The following is a 15715-nucleotide window of genomic DNA, read 5'->3' as shown; positions in this document are numbered from 1 at the left end:
GGGTTTCACTATGTTGGTCAGGCTGGTCTTCCCACCTGCTTGCTTTGGGGCTCTCTGACGCATGATTTTGTTGGCTGGAAGTATCACCACCTATCTGGATTCTAGTATCTGCTGTGATTCCACTCAGATTCCTTTTTACACAGGCTCTTCCACCTGGATACGAGCTGTCCCTATTCAAACTTCCATAGCAAGGACATTTCTTTTTCTTTTTCTTTTTTTTGTTTTTTTGAGACAACGTCTGTCGCCCAGGCTGTAGTGCAGTGGGGCAACCTCGGCTCACTATAGCCTTGACCTCCTGGGCTCAAGCAGTTCTCTGCCTCAACCTCCCAAGTAACTTGAGACCACAAGCTAATTTTTCTATTTTTTGTAGAGATGGGGTTTCACCATGTTGCCCAGGGTGGTCTCGAACTCCTGGTCAGAAGTGATACTCCCGCCTCAACCTCCCAAAGTGCTGGGATTACAGGCATGGGCCACCATGCCCAGTCAGAAATTTCTTTCTTTCTTTTTTTTTTTTTTTTGAGATGGAGTTTCACTCTTATTGCCCAGGCTGGAATGCAGTGGCGCTATCTCGGCTCACTGCAACCTCCGCCTTCCAGATTCAAGCGGTTCTCCTGCCTCAGCCTCCCAAGTAGTTGGGATTACAGGCGTGCGGCGCCACGCCCAGCTAATTTTGTATTTTTAGTAGAGATGGGGTTTCACTATGTTGGTCAGGCTGGTCTTGAACTCCTGACCTCAGGGGATCCACTGACCTCAGCCTCCTGAAGTGCTGGGATTATAGGTGTGAGCCGCCTCGCCTGGCCTCAGAAATTTATTTCTAACCCCAAGGATGCTCCATGCGTTGGGCATTGTGTTGTCAGATTGTCGTGCTCCAGTCTTGCTTTCCCTGTCTCAGGCAGCGTCTCTGGGGGCCTGGATCTTGGGAGTTTATCCGTCTGTGCCCACAAGGCCTCCCACGCTGCAGAGCGTGTGCTCCTCAGTGCTTGCTGACCAGTGAAGGTTCTGTGTACTAGTCCAGCCAAAACCCTCACCTCAGTTGTCAGACCCTGGAAAAGATGCTAACCAGAAGTGCAGATCTCCTCGGGATTTTATTTGACTTAATTCTAACAACATGCATCACCAAGAAAGCTACAGAGAAATGGTAACACTAATCTCCCAGCCCTTTGTCTTGGTGACAAGATCCTGCCCCAGGATTGCTTCATTGTGATAAAGATAGTTTGCTAATGAAAAAGATAAAAGGAATTTAGATAACATGTACATTTCCTTTTCCTCCCTTCCTCTTGAAAGGGAACCACCGTTTGGTGTTAGTGATCATATTAATAAGAGGAGAAGGAAGAAAGAAACACTTAAGCTTAGGAATGTCGGTCATGTAACAGGAAATTGTATTACAATGGCTTTTGGGTGTAGCAGTTCCTTGCCTTTTTCCCTTTTCTTTTTCTTAGTGACTTTCACATTAATTTTGGCTCTTCCATAAGGCACACCACGTACCTTTTTAATGGAGGGTTTTAAATTACTTTCACAAAACACAAGCAAAGCATACCCCTCTGTGTCATAATCCCCCCCCCCAACCTTAAGCTCCTAGTTTTTGTTTTTGTTTTTGTTTTCTTGAGATGGAATCTCGCTCTGTTCTTAGGCTGGAGTGCAGTGGGGGGATCTCAGCTCATTGCAACCTCTGCCTCCCGGGTTCAAGCGATCCACCATGCCTCAGTCTCCCGAGGAGCTGGGATTACAGGCATGCGCCACCATGGCCTGCTAATTTTTTTGTATTTTTAGTAGATATGGGGTTTCTCCATGATGGTCAGGCTGGTCTAGAACTCCGACCTCAGGTGATCTGCCCGCCTCAGCATCTCGGTAAGAGTGCTGTTAACATGTTGGTATAAAACTGGACAACTGGCCGGGCACGGTGGCTCAAGCCTGTAATCCCAGCACTTTGGGAGGCCGAGACGGGCGGATCACGAGGTCAGGAGATCGAGACCATCCTGGCGAACACGGTGAAACCCCGTCTCTACTAAAAAAAATACAAAAAAAAAAAAAACTAGCCGGGCGAGGTGGTGGGCGCCTGTAGTCCCAGCTGCTCGGGAGGCTGAGGCAGGAGAATGGCATAAACCCGGGAGGCGGAGCTTGCAGTGAGCCGAGATCGCGCCACTGCACTCCAGCCTGGGCGACAGAGCGAGACTCCGTCTCAAAAAAAAAAAAAAAAAAACTGGACAACTTTTGTCTAATTACAGAAATAGATAAAAAGCTTTGCACAGTGGCAGTGTCATAGTCAATGAGGTTTATCCAAGGTGCAATTATTGCTAATTGGAAACTTTCCAATACCCCACCATGACAACTTGAAATGTAGTCAGCACTGGCAATTTTTGACAGTCTCTACAGAGACTGAAAAGAAAAAGAGAGAGATATAATAGGTGGCTTGCAGTGACTCACACCTGTAATCTCAACACTCTGGTAGGCTGAGGCAGGAGGATTGCTTGAGCTTATAAGTTCAAGGCCAGCCTGGGCAACATAGCAAGGCCCTGTCTATTTTTTTAATTTAAAAAAAGATGGAATTATATATTAAACTAAATAATATACCACACACACACATTTTGTGTAACAGAATTGAGGCCTTGTGGCCCATCAGATCACTCCAGTCAGTTCTCGGAAGCACCTCATGCACTGGCCTCTCCTGCCCATCCCCCCCCATACAGGTCCACCTTTGCTCCTTTGCTCCTAGGGTCTTGGTGGCTCCTGGCTGCCCCTCCTGCATCTTTCTCCAACTTTCCCTGCACAGTACCGTCCTCAGTCTGATTTGTTTTGTTTTGTTTTTTGAGACAGGGTCTTGCTTTGTCGCCCAGGCTGGAGTGCAGTGGCGTGATCATGGCTCACTGCAGCCTCGAACTCCTGGGCTCAAGCAATCCACCCAAGTAGCTGGGATACAAACGTGGGCCACCATGGCTGGCCCCCCTCATTCTGAAAAGGGAAGATTCTATCATTTCCCTTCTGGAAACCTTTTCTCTGGCCTCGGGATGGTGCCCGGGAACTGGCAGGCAGGGCCCACCTGTAGCCGCAGGATCCCACCTCCTGGCAGGCCCACCCTGGTCCTGCCCACCCTGGCCCTGCCCGCCCTGGCCCTGCCCACCCTGGTCCTGCCCACCCTGGCCCTGCCCACCCTGGTCCTGACCACCCTGGCCCTGCCCACCCTGGCCCTGCCCACCCTGGTCCTGCCTGCCCTGGACCTCCCTGCCCTGGCCCTGCCCACTCTGCCTGTCTCTCAGGCTGCCCAGTGCTGGCCCCTCTGCGGGACCAGGCCCACTTCTCCCTCAGGGCTCATCTTTGGGTCTGTGATTCAGAAAAGCCTTTTCTGAGCCCCCAGTCAAAATTAGGTCCCTCTGTTCTGTCCTATGACACCATAATATTCTCCCCCAGTATTTAGTAGTTGTATGTCTCCCTGTGTAGATTTTAAGGCCTGTGAGACAGTGACTTTGTTCTAGTCGCCACTTTCTGAGACCTAGAACTGTGTAAGCTCTCAGAAACCCGTGACAGACAAGCACAGAGAGAAGCATTACATCATACACGTTTTCATTCCATTAAATAGTCTTTTTAAATATGATTTATTTTTTATTATTTTTTTTGAGATGGGGTCTCGCTGTGTTGCCCAGACTGGCGTGCAGTGGCACGATCTGGCTCACTGAAACCTCCCCCTCTTGGGTTCAAGCGATTCTCCCCCATCAGCCTCCTGAGTAGCTGGAATGACAGACACCCACCATCATGTGTGGCTAATTTTTGTATTTCTGTAGAGATGGGGTTTTACCATGTTGGCCAGGCTGGTCTTGAACTCCTGACCTCAGGTGATCCACCTGCCTTGGCCTCCCAAAGTGCTGAGATTACAGGCCTGAGCCAACACACCCGGCCCTGAAATAGGATTTTTAACATCTGCATTGTATTCCATTGTTCAAATAGATGTCCCATAATTTATTGTAAAGAGCTGGTCATGAACATTTTTCTACATACAATCTTATGGATATCACTGATTTCCTTAGAATACATTTTAGGAATGGAATTACTAGGGTAAATGTTGAGAGCATTTTTACCGTTCTTATTTGTATTGCCAAGTGGGTTTTTAAAAATCATTCAATTGAATTTATACTTCCAACCTGCCAACAAAGAATGTTATCACTACTACTACTAAAAACTAGAAGCAACTGTCAGTTTAATAGTTGGGTTTGTTTTTGTTTTTGTTTTTGAGGCAGAGTTTTGCTCTGTCGGCCAGCCTGGAGTGCAGTGGCACCATCTGAACTCACCGCAACCTCTGTGTCCCGGGTTCAAGAGATTCTCCTGCTTCAGCCTCCTGAGTAGCTGGGGTTACAGGCGCCAGCCACCATGCCGGGCTAATTTTTGTATTTTTAGTACAGACAGGGTTTCACCATCTTGGCCAGTCTGGTCTTGCACTCCTGACCTCGTGATTCACCTGCCTCGGCCTTCCGAAGTGCTGGGATTACAGGCATGAGCCACTACGCCTGGCTTCATTTTTGTATTTATAGTAGTGACGGGGTTTCGTCGTGTTCGCCAGGTTGTTGTCAAACTCCTGACCTCACAAGATCCACCTGCCTCAGCCTCCCAAAGTGCTGGGATTACAGGCGTGAGCCACCACGCCAGGCCAAAAGCCCATTTTAACAGGACAGCGAGTCCAGCCTTAGGCACTTAATAAGAGCCTCCCCACTCACATCCAAAATGAGAGCTTTCTGGTACTTAAAACTGGAAAACCATTACCACTTTCTATTATCACACACATCCATTGCTGCAATTAAGAATACAAAGCTCACTTTGGGAGGCTGAGGGGGTGGATCATCTGAGGTCAGGTGTTCAAGACCACTCTGGCCAACATGGTGAAACCCGTCTCTATTAAAAATTAGCCAGGTGTAGTGGCACACGATTGTAGTCCCAGCTACTCAGGAGGCTGAGGTACGAGAATCACTTGAACTTGGGAGGCAGAGGTTGCAGTGAGCCAAGATCGCACAACTGCACTCCAGCCTGGGCGACAGAGCAAGACTCTGTTCCCCCAGAAAAGGGGGAGGGGGAGCTGTTGAGGAAATACCTTTTCTCTGCTCCCTGAGTGACTGACTTCTGTGAGTGGCGCAGGCCCGAGGTGGACCCTAGGAATCGCTGGCTACTCATGTGCTGTGGTGTTGGTCCCTGCAGCTCTTTGCCCTCCACTGCCAGCAACCTTCTCTTCTATCCCAGTGTGCGGTACAGATCTTAGCATTTTTTATGTGGGCTGTAACGTGACAAATATTGGAGATCATAAATATTGTTCACTTAATGCCTGTTGTGTCACACCAAACGATTTACTGCTGAGATTATTTGGTGTCATGTGGTTGTAGAGATCTAGGCGGGAAGTTGAGTACAGTCAAGATTGGTGGTTTTTGTTGCCTGGAACCCCAGCTTTGCCTGGCTTGATGGTTGGGGTCCTGGGAGAGGGGCTCTGAGTTCTGGGTCTCCAGTCTGCATGCAGTTCTCTGTGGGGGCTTCATTTAAACTGTTTCTGTCATTGCCAAAGCATTTGTGGATGTAAATAGAGAAAACCAACAAGGATCTAAACGGGAAAAACCAACAAGGACATTGAATGTTTTATGACATTTAACAATGCTCTCTTTTAGAATTACTTTTAATAGGGTTATGATGAATTTCAAAATTAACAACAACAAAAAAATGCCACATCCATTATCATAGTTACTACCCAGCGTCTCTTTATTGTGGCCTTAAAATTTGCTCTTGAATTGAAACTACATTCATCATGCAATTTTTTATTTATTAGGTTTTACTCGTTTTAGATTTCTTTTCTTGCTTTTTTTTTTGTTTTGTTTAGTTTGTTCTTGTCAATAGAGATGGAATCCTGCTGTGTTTCTCGACCTGGTCTGAAACTCCTGGCCTCAAGTGATCCTCCCGCCCTGGCCTACCAAAGTGTTGGGATTACAGGTGTGAGCCACGGTGCTCAGCCCCATCTTAGATATAGTTATTTTGTAGCACTGTATTTAGAAGGGAGATTATTTTCATAGTTAAATTTTTACAATTTGTAATCTTCTGTCATTGACTCATGTGTTAGTGGATGCCTTTTTTTCCATATGAGTTCTTGATGACTTTCCTGTACTGTGGGAAACGGCAGGAAATTCTTCTCCCCTCTGTACCCTCCCCCAGCAACCAGCCAAGCTGTGTAGGCTCCGCAGTGGCCCCACGTGTCAGGAGCAGGCAGAGGCACTAAATCAAGCTGCTGGTAGCCGATCCCACCGCAGAGGCCTAACCCCAGTGGTAGAATAAGAAGGATGCTGGAGCTGAGCGGGCTGTGGTAGCACGGCAGTCCACAGTGTCATCAGGAACAGGCACCTTCTCTCTCTCTGCCACCCTGAGCAAGCGACTCCATCTGGGCGTGCACCAGGTGGCACCTCTACAGTGGTGTTCCAGGTCTGAACCAGGGAAGGATGCGCTGGCTCTGGCTCTTTGTCAGGGAGCTTCCCCAACACCTCCCCGGTCAGGACCCAGTTACTTGGTCACGGGAGTTTAAGCAGCTTTGGAAATGTGTACTTCAGCTGGGCATATGGCCACCCCTAATGCAACTGGGCACTGTTAAAGGAAGAAAGGGAGGCTGGACCTTGGTTAGAAAGCCATAGTGTAGCCATGTGTCACCTTGGCTGTGTCACCAGGGCCTACCATGCACCTTCTGAGCCTCAGGATTTCTCATCCACACACTTGGGATGATAATTGCTCCTGTGTTATGAGTTGTCTCGCTGACCAGGAAGAATGTAAAGTAACTGGCCCGTGATTGGTATGCAGAGATGGCAGTCCGACCACAGTGCCATGTGTCATTAGTGCTCAGAAACTTGTGAAGATGCTGGAGAGCTGGGCTTCCTGGTGCTGTGACGTGCTTTACTAAAATAATAAGATCGTTGTCCTACCAGCCTGGGTGCGACTGGTCCCCTGTCCCACAGAAATCACATGGAGAAGATTTGCTCAAACTTGTGGAATGTGTGTGTCCTTGTGGTTTTGATATATATTTGGGTGGTTATGACATTAGAAGAATTATTAATCATGTAATAGAAATAAAAGTTGTTTTGTACAAAAGTAAATGATTAACAGTGACAAATTTCTCCGGCCAAGAAGTACACTTTTTTTTTTTTTTTTTTGAGACGGAGTCTTGCTCTGCCGCCCAGGCTGGAGTGCAGTGGCCGGATCTCAGCTCACTGCAAGCTCCACCTCCCGGGTTCACGCCATTCTCCTGTCTCAGCCTCCCGAGTAGCTGGGACTACAGGCGCCCGCCTCGTCGCCCGGCTAGTTTTTTGTATTTTCTATTAGAGACGGGGTTTCACCGTATTAGCCAGGATGGTCTCGATCTCCTGACCTCGTGATCCGTCTGTCTCGGCCTCCCAAAGTGCTGGGATTACAGGCTTGAGCCACCGCGCCCGGCCTAAGAAGTACACTTTTAATGTAAATTGGAAGTAACTTCATTTGGCTTATAAAAGCTTTTAGTCAGCAGAGAGCTGTTGTAAAGCTAGTGGCATGTGGCATCTAGGAGGCCCAGAATGTGGCCAAGTGTAGTGGAACAAACTGTACTCTGTGCCGGCTGCCAACCTTGGAGACGCTTAGAAGAGCCTTCAGGACACCGTGTGTGTCTCTGTCACCTTCTGTTTCTTCTCCATGCCACATGGCTAAACTCAGCTCTGCTGCTTTGGCGTTTCCACTGCTTTTCTGGAGTTTGAGGCTGGAAATGTTATAAGAAGCCCCGCCCTGTGGCTGGGTCTTTCTGCACTGAACTCGGTGTGTTTGCTTCCAGTCTTCACATCACATCTCTTCCTCTCTGTCTGAGGTCACAGTAGAAAGAGAAATCGAATCAGCAGGGACTCCGCTGACCCCTCCTTTCAGGATTTCCTTGGTAGTTTCCAAATTCTTTCTCTACACCAGGAAGGTGTGTTCTCTTCCCCCCGCACCCTGTCCCTTATTCTCTCCCATCCTCCCTGTTTCTCTTTCTCAACCCGGTCTGGGAGTCGTTTCTAACAAAAGGTTCCTAGCTCACGTTGTCTCTGGCTCTAGGCTCCACCTCCGATCTTTCTGTTAATGAGTCCTTTCTTCAGTGGCCTTTTTTTTTTTTTTCCTTGTGTCTTTGCTGCTAACACCCTGCTCTGCTATACCTGGATTCTCCCTGACCCAGTAATTCCCCCGGTGAACTTTTCCTGAATGGCAAGTCCCTTGGTAACTACTGTCCTCACCGTCCTCTTCCAATCTGATCTCCACTTACTTCTCGTACCGGCCCAGTCTCCCTGTTCTCACTGGGTCTGCCCTCTGCACCTCCCCTGCCACCAGGCTGTGCGATTGTCTCCCACACTGGATTCGCTCATGCTGTTGCCCCCCAGAGTGCACTCCCCAGCCAGCCATGGTCCACCCTTCGAGTCCCACTTCCACGACCCATCCTTGTGGCCTTGTACAGCCATTCATCTGAGTACCTGCTAAGTTCTTTCTTTTCTGAATTCCCATTTGTATCAGTATCATCCAGGGAACTGTGGTAGGTCTCTCAGCATCTTAGGGATTATTTAGGGGTGTCCAGTCTTTTCCCTGGGCCACAATAGAAGAAGAAGAATTGTCATGGACCACACATAAAATACACTAATACTAACGATAGCTGATGAGCTTAAAAAAAAAAAAAAAAAAAAAAAGGCCGGGCGTGATGGCTCACACCTGTAATCCCAACACTTGGGGAGGCAGAGGCAGGCGATTGCTTGAGGCCAGGAGTTCCAGGCCAGCTTGGCCAACGTGGCGAAACCCCATCTCTACTAAAAACACAAAAATTCGTCAGGCGTGGTGGTGGGCGCTGTAATCCCAGCTACTCAGGAGGCTGAGGCAGGAGAACTGCTTGAACCCAGGATGCAGAGGTTGCAGTGAGCCGAGATCGCACCATTGCACTCCAGCCTGGGAGACAGAGCGAGACTCTGCCTCAAAAAAATGAATAAAAAGTGGTAAGCCATAAGAGCAGAGCAGAGATCAGTTTGTGTATGAATCTAGTCAAACTGCAGCACATAGCTCTCACCTGTAAAACAGAGTACCTAACCCATTAGAATGCAATGTTGCTGCAACGTATTATCAGCAGTATTGTTTTTAGCCATCATTACTGCACATGGAAAGAACAGGGAAAGTGAGACCTTAGGAACTAAGGCAGTCAGTAGCACTGGGAGGAACCACATGTTGGCTTTAGCAGACAGCACATTTAAACAGCTATCATAAAATGGTTAAAACGACAAATTTTGTTAGTTTTTGAAACAATTTTTTTAAAAAAGCTATTAAAAATATGTTCAGAGAATGAAAGGGAAATGTATCAGAATTAAGAGAAAATACAGGGTTAGTGAATGCACAGACAGAAAATCTTTTATTAGTCAGGGTCTTGCTCTGTCACCCAGACCACAGTGCGGTGGGTGCCATAACAGCTCACTGCAGCCTTCCTGGGCTCAAGCAATCCTCCCATCTCAGCTTCCGAAGTAGCTGTGACTACAGGCACGCTTTGCCATGCTCAGCTCACTTTTTAACTTTCTTGTAGAGATAGGGTCTCACTGTTTTGCCCAGGCTGGTCTCAAACTCCTAGGCTCAAGTGATCCCCTGCTCCCCGCCCACCGCCCCCGTTCCCAAAGTGCTGGAATTACAGGCATGAGCTACCACACCCAGCCCCGGGCAGGAAATCTTTACAGAGAAATGGAAACTACAAAAATGGAAACTCTAAGCTGAAAAGTAAAATAAGTGAAAAAAATTTTACTGGCTACATGGTATCAACATAACAGTAGGTATGGCAATAGAAAGAACCGGTAAACTGAAATGTAAATTAGTAGAAATTACCCAATCCAAAAATCATAGAAAAAAATTGAACAGAAATGAACAGAAATCTCAGTGAGTTGTGGGATAATATGAGATTGTCCAGTATATGTGAAATTGGAATCCAAAAAGACGAATAGAAAGGAAATACCTAAACATTTGACACAGTAATAGCTAAAAGCTTCCCAAACGTGGTGAAAAGCATTCATGTGCAGATCTAAGACGCTTAAGACGCTTCATAAACCAAGAGCAGAACGAACACAGAGGAAACAACTCCTAGACCTAGCATATTTAAGCTAATGAAAGCCAAAGGTAAAGACAAAATCTTGAAAGCACCCAGAGAAAAAAGACGTTATGTACAGAAAAATGATAAGATTAAAAGCTCACTTCTCATCAGACAGTATAAAAGCTGAATATATTGAAATGACACATTCAAAGGGCTGAAGAAAAAAGTACACCAAGTATTTTATATCTAGCAAAACCGTCCTTCAGAAATGAAAGTGTTGTAAAGACATTTCCAGGGGAACAAAAATCTGAGAAAATTTGTTACCAAATTAAAAGAAATACTAAAGGGGTTGGGGTATGGGGGGGAAATGCTAAAGGATATACAGGAAGGAATGAAGAGCACTAAAAATAGTAGCTATCAATAAGTATAAAGTACTAATTTATTTTTCATTTTCTTGTAATCTCTTTAAAAGACATCAATATTTAAAGTAAAAACACTTTATTGATAGGTTTATCATACCTATAGATCTGATATACAACACTATGAGTTGGGAGAGTTAAGTGGAAATATATTATTGCTGAGTTCCTTTTTTTTTTGAGACGGAGTCTCTCTCTGTGGCCAAGGCTGGAGTGCAGTGGCCGGATCTCAGCTCACTGCAAGCTCCGCCTCCCGGGTTCCCACCATTCTCCTGCCTCAGCCTCCCTAGTAGCTGGGACTACAGGCGCCGCCACCTCGCCCGGCTAGCTTTTTGTATTTTTTAGTAGAGACGGGGTTTCACCGTGTTAGCCAGGATGGTCTCGAACTCCTGACCTCGTGATCCACCCGTCTCGGCCTCCCAAAGTGCTGGGATTACAGGCTTGAGCCACCGCGCCCGGCCTAGATTTCTTATGAGTAGTTTAGCACCACCCTCTTGCTGCTGCCCTCAAGGTAGTGAATTCTCATGAGGTCTGGTTGTTTAAAAGTGTGTGGCACCTCCCCCTGCCCTCTTGCTCCTGCTTAATCATGTGATGTCTGCTCCTACTTTGCCTCCATGAGTAAAAGCTCCCTGAGGCCTTCCCAGAACCCGAGAAAATGCTGGTACCATGCTTGTACAGCCTGCAGAACCATGAACCAGTTAAACCTCTTTTCTGTATAAATTACCCAGCCTCAGGTATTTCTTTATAGCAATGCGAGAATGGCCTAATACAATTGTAGTAAGTTAAAAGTGTTTATTACCACACCTGTAATCTCAGTATTTGGAAGGCTGAAGTGGGCAGATCACTTGAGCTCAGGAGTCTGAAACCAGCCTGGGCAACATGGTGAAACCCCATCTCTACAAAAAATACAAAAAAAAATTAGCTAGGCGTGGTGGCGCACATCTGTAGTCCCAGCTACTTGGGAGGCTGAAGTGGGAGGATGGCTTGAGCCTGGGAGGTGGAGGTTGCGGTGAGCCATGATGGTGCCAATATACTCCAGCCTGAGCCATAGAGCCAGATCCTGTCTCAAGAAAAAGTGTATTACCATCTTTAGAGCAACCACTAAAATCTAATTCGAAGAGACAGAGCTAGAGAGCCAATAGAGGAGTTAAAATGGAATACTAAGAAAAAATAATAATAATATGAGACAAATAGGAATAGCAGGCCTAAATAGTTCATTCACTGCAGAGGGATTCAGCACCTTAATCAAAAGGCAAAGAATATGGGAGTGAGTAAAAAGCTAAGTGCGGGCCGGGCGCAGTGGCTCAAGCCTGTAATCCCATCACTTTGGGAGGCGGAGACGGGCGGATCACGAGGTCAGGAGATCGAGACCATCCTGGTCTACACGGTGAAACTCCGTCTCTACTGAAAATACAAAAAACTAGCCGGGCGAGGTGGCCGGCGCCTGTAGTCCCAGCTACTCGGGAGGCTGAGGCAGGAGAATGGCGTAAACCCGGGAGGCGGAGCTTGTAGTGAGCCGAGATCGTGCCACTGCACTCCAGCCTGGGCGACAGAGCGAGACTCCGTCTCAAAAAAAAAAAAAAAAAAACTAAGTGCAAGTATATGCTGTCCACGTGAGACATGTTTTAAATACGAGGACACAAATAGACCGAAAGTAAAAAGCTGGAAAACAATATGCCATGCAGTGGCAATGTTAATATCAGTGCCTTCCGAGATGAGGAATGTGGTTGGCCCTCCATATCTGTGAGTTTCGCATCTGCAAATTCAACCAATTGCAGATAGAAAATTTAAAAAAACAAACAAAATACCCCACCACCAACAAAAGATAACAGTACAACAATAAAAAAAAAATTAAAAACAGTATAGTGTAACTATTTACATAGTGTTTACATTGTATTCAGTATTATAACTAATCCAGACATGGTTGAAAATATATGGGAGGAAATATGTGGGTTATATGCAGATACTACTTCATTTTATATGAGACTTGATAATTCTGGGATTTTGGTATTTGGGGGGGATCCTGAAACCAGTTCCTCATAGATGCTTAGGAACAACTGTATTACTCAAGGCAAAGAGGGGCACTTCATAAATAGAAGGGTCAGCAGGTCCGGAAAATGTAGTAGTGAGTATGCCTAAAAGCAAAGCTTCAAATTATATGAAGCAAAGTATATGTAGCAAGAGCTAAAGGAGATATGGGTAGATACACAGTCATACTTGGCAATTTTAATACCCCCCTCAATGGTTGATAGAAAAGTAGACAAAAATATCGGTAAGGATATAGGAGACTTGAACAACATTATGAGCCACTTTATTTAATTGACATCCATAAAAGGCCACACTCAATATGTGAAGAATACAGTCTGTCCCTCCCTCCCTTGTTCTCTCCCTCCCTTCCTTCCCTCCTTCCTTCCTTCCTTCCTTCCTCTTCCCGCCCCTTCTCCATCACTCTCTCTTTTATTTTGGATTAAGGGGTACACATGCAGGTTCATTAATACAGGAAAACACCTGTTTCGGGGTTTGGTGTACAGACCATTTCGTCCACCATAGTACTCCATAGTTACTTTTTCTGATCTTCGCACTCCTCCCACCCCACATTATTTTCAAATGCACATAGAATGTTCAGAAAGACAGACTATAAGATATAGAACAAGTGGGCCAGGTGCAGTGGCTCACGCTGGTAATCCCAGCACTTTGGGAGGCTGAGACGGGTGGATCACCTGAGGTCAGGAGTTTGAGACCAGCCTGACCAACATGGGAAAACCCCGTCTCTAGTAAAAATACAAAACTTGGCCGGGCGCGGTGGCTGACGCCTGTAATCCCAGCACTTTGGGAGGCCGAGGTGGGTGGATCACGAAGTCAGGAGATCGAGACCATCCTGGCTAACACAGTGAAACCCCGTCTCTACTAAATATATAAAAAAAAAATTAGCTGGACGTGGTGGTGGTGCCTGTGGTCCCAACTACTCGGGAGGCTGAGGCAGGAGAATGGCATGAACCCAGGAGGCGGAGCTTGCAGTGAGCCGAGATCACGCCACTGCACTCCAGCCTGGGCGACAGAGTGAGACTCCGTCTCAAAAAAAAAAAAAAAGGCATAGAACAAGTTTCAGTAGATTTTCAGAGATTGAAATCTTGCAGAATATGTTCTTTGTCCACAAAGAAATTATAAAAAATAATTTTGTTTATTTTTAGACCGGATCTTGCTCTGTCACCCAGGCTGGAGTGCAGTGGTGCAAACACGGCTCATTGCAGCCTTGACGACCTGGGCTCAAGCGATTCTCCCACCTCAGCACCACAAGTAGTTGGGACTATAGGCATGCACCACCATGTGTGGCTAATTTTTTTTTTTATTTTAGCAGAGAAGAGGTCTTGCAGTGTTGCCCAGGCAGGTCTCAAACTCCTTAGCTCGAGCAATCCTCCCACCTTGGCTTCGCAGAGTGCTGGGAGGGATTACAGGTATGAGCCACCATACCCAGCCAGAGAAAGAATTTTCAAAAGCCCTAAATATTTGGATATTAACTCACTTCCAAGTAACTCATGAATCAAAGAAGGAATCACAAAAGAAATTATGAAATATTTTTATTTGAATAATTAAAATATACATTAAAATTTCTGGGATTTAGGTAAATTGGTGGACACTTTAAAGTGATTTGGCTAAAGAAAAGAAATAAAGAGAACAAACAATAGAGAATGTCGATTAGGTTCTTTGAAAAGATCAATAAGATTAATAAACTTCTAGCTAAACTTGTGGAAGGGAGAGAAAGGAAAGAAGGAAGAAAAAAAAACCCAAACCCACAGTGAAAACAAATAACCAATTTCAGGAGTGAGTGGAGGGACACTACTATGAATTCTAGAGACATTTAAAAGAATATGAGGGGGAGGATACAAGCAACACATTTGTTGGCCAATGCATTTGCCTACTTTGAAATAGACAAATTTCTTGAAAGACGAATATTACTAAAACTGATACCAGAAGAAATAGAAAAGTCTGAATAGCGCAATATCTACTAAAGATACGAAATTCATGTGAAATTCATAGTCAAAATCCTCCTACAAAGAAAACAATAGGCTCAGATGGTTTCATTGGTGAATCGTATCAAACAATTAAGGAAGAAGTAATAATAATCCTAGCCAAACTCTATGAGACTGGTATTACTCTGAAATTGACTTGCCAAAGCCACCATAAAAAAAACTACAGACTAATATTCCAATACCTTTTTCTTTTCTTTTTTTTTTTTTTTTTTGGGCCGGGTCTCCGCTCTGTTGCCCATGCTGGAGTGCAGTGGCGCGATCTTGGCTCACTGCAAGCTCCACCTCCTGGGTTCACGCCATTCTCCTGCCTCACCCTCCCGAGCAGCTAGGACTACAGGTGCCTGCCACCACGCCTGACTAATTTTTTGTGTTTTTAATAGAGATGGGGTTTCACCACATTAGCCAGGATGGTCTTGATCTCCTGACCTCGTGATCCGCCCACATTGGCCTCCCAAGATGCTGGGATTACAGGCATGAGCCACCACACCCAGCCTCAATAGCTTTTTTTTTTTTTTTTGAGACAGAATCTCGCTCTGTTGCCCAGGCTGCAGTGCAGTGGCGCAGTCTTGGCTCACTGCAACCTCTGCTGCCTAAGTTCAAGTGATTCTCCTGCCTCAGCCTCCCGAGTAGCTGGGACTACAGGTGTGCCCCACCACACCTGGCTAATTTTTGTATTTTTAGTAGCGATGGGGTTTCAACATATTGGCCAGGCTGGTCTCGAACTCCTGACCTCGTGATACGCCTGCCTTGGCCTCCCAAAGTGCTGGGATTACAGACATGAGCTACCACACCCGGCATTCCAATATCTTTTATAAATGCAATATAAATCCAAACATCCTTATCAAAATATTAGTAAATGGCATTTGGTAAGAAGATGATACATCAGTATCAACAGGAATATATCCCAGATATACAAGGTTAATTTACCATTAGAAAGTCAATGTAATTCATCGTATCACAAAATAAAAATAAAAACCATTTCATCATCTCAATAGATACAGTAAGCATTTCAGAAAAATCCACCAACCATTTGTACCAAAAACTATCACCAAACTAGGAATAAAAGGCAGCTTCCTCAACTTGCTGCGGGGCATCTGTGTAAAATCCACAGGTAACATCAACATGTAATGGTAGAAAACCAAATAACTTGCCTCTGAGATTAGTAATAAAGTGTGATGTCCTCTTGTTTTTTTTTTTTTTTTTTTTTTTTTTTTTTT

General features: G+C 45.7%; 1 protein-coding gene and 1 non-coding gene across 2 annotated transcripts in view; both read left to right on the top strand.

Annotated features, from left to right (window-relative positions):
* LATS2 (large tumor suppressor kinase 2) overlaps nucleotides 1-15715 on the top strand; it is a 97879-nt gene that overhangs the window by 24092 nt on the left and 58072 nt on the right. The gene's annotated exons all lie outside the window — the stretch shown is intronic.
* LOC111525324 lies at nucleotides 2238-2376 on the top strand. The gene has a single exon (XR_002726067.1). It is a non-coding gene; the product is annotated as a U4 spliceosomal RNA (small nuclear RNA).

The sequence above is a fragment of the Piliocolobus tephrosceles genome, chromosome X (genome assembly GCF_002776525.5).
Source record: "Piliocolobus tephrosceles isolate RC106 chromosome X, ASM277652v3, whole genome shotgun sequence".
NCBI lineage: Eukaryota > Metazoa > Chordata > Mammalia > Primates > Cercopithecidae > Piliocolobus > Piliocolobus tephrosceles.
This window is presented reverse-complemented; position numbering and strand designations above follow the sequence as displayed.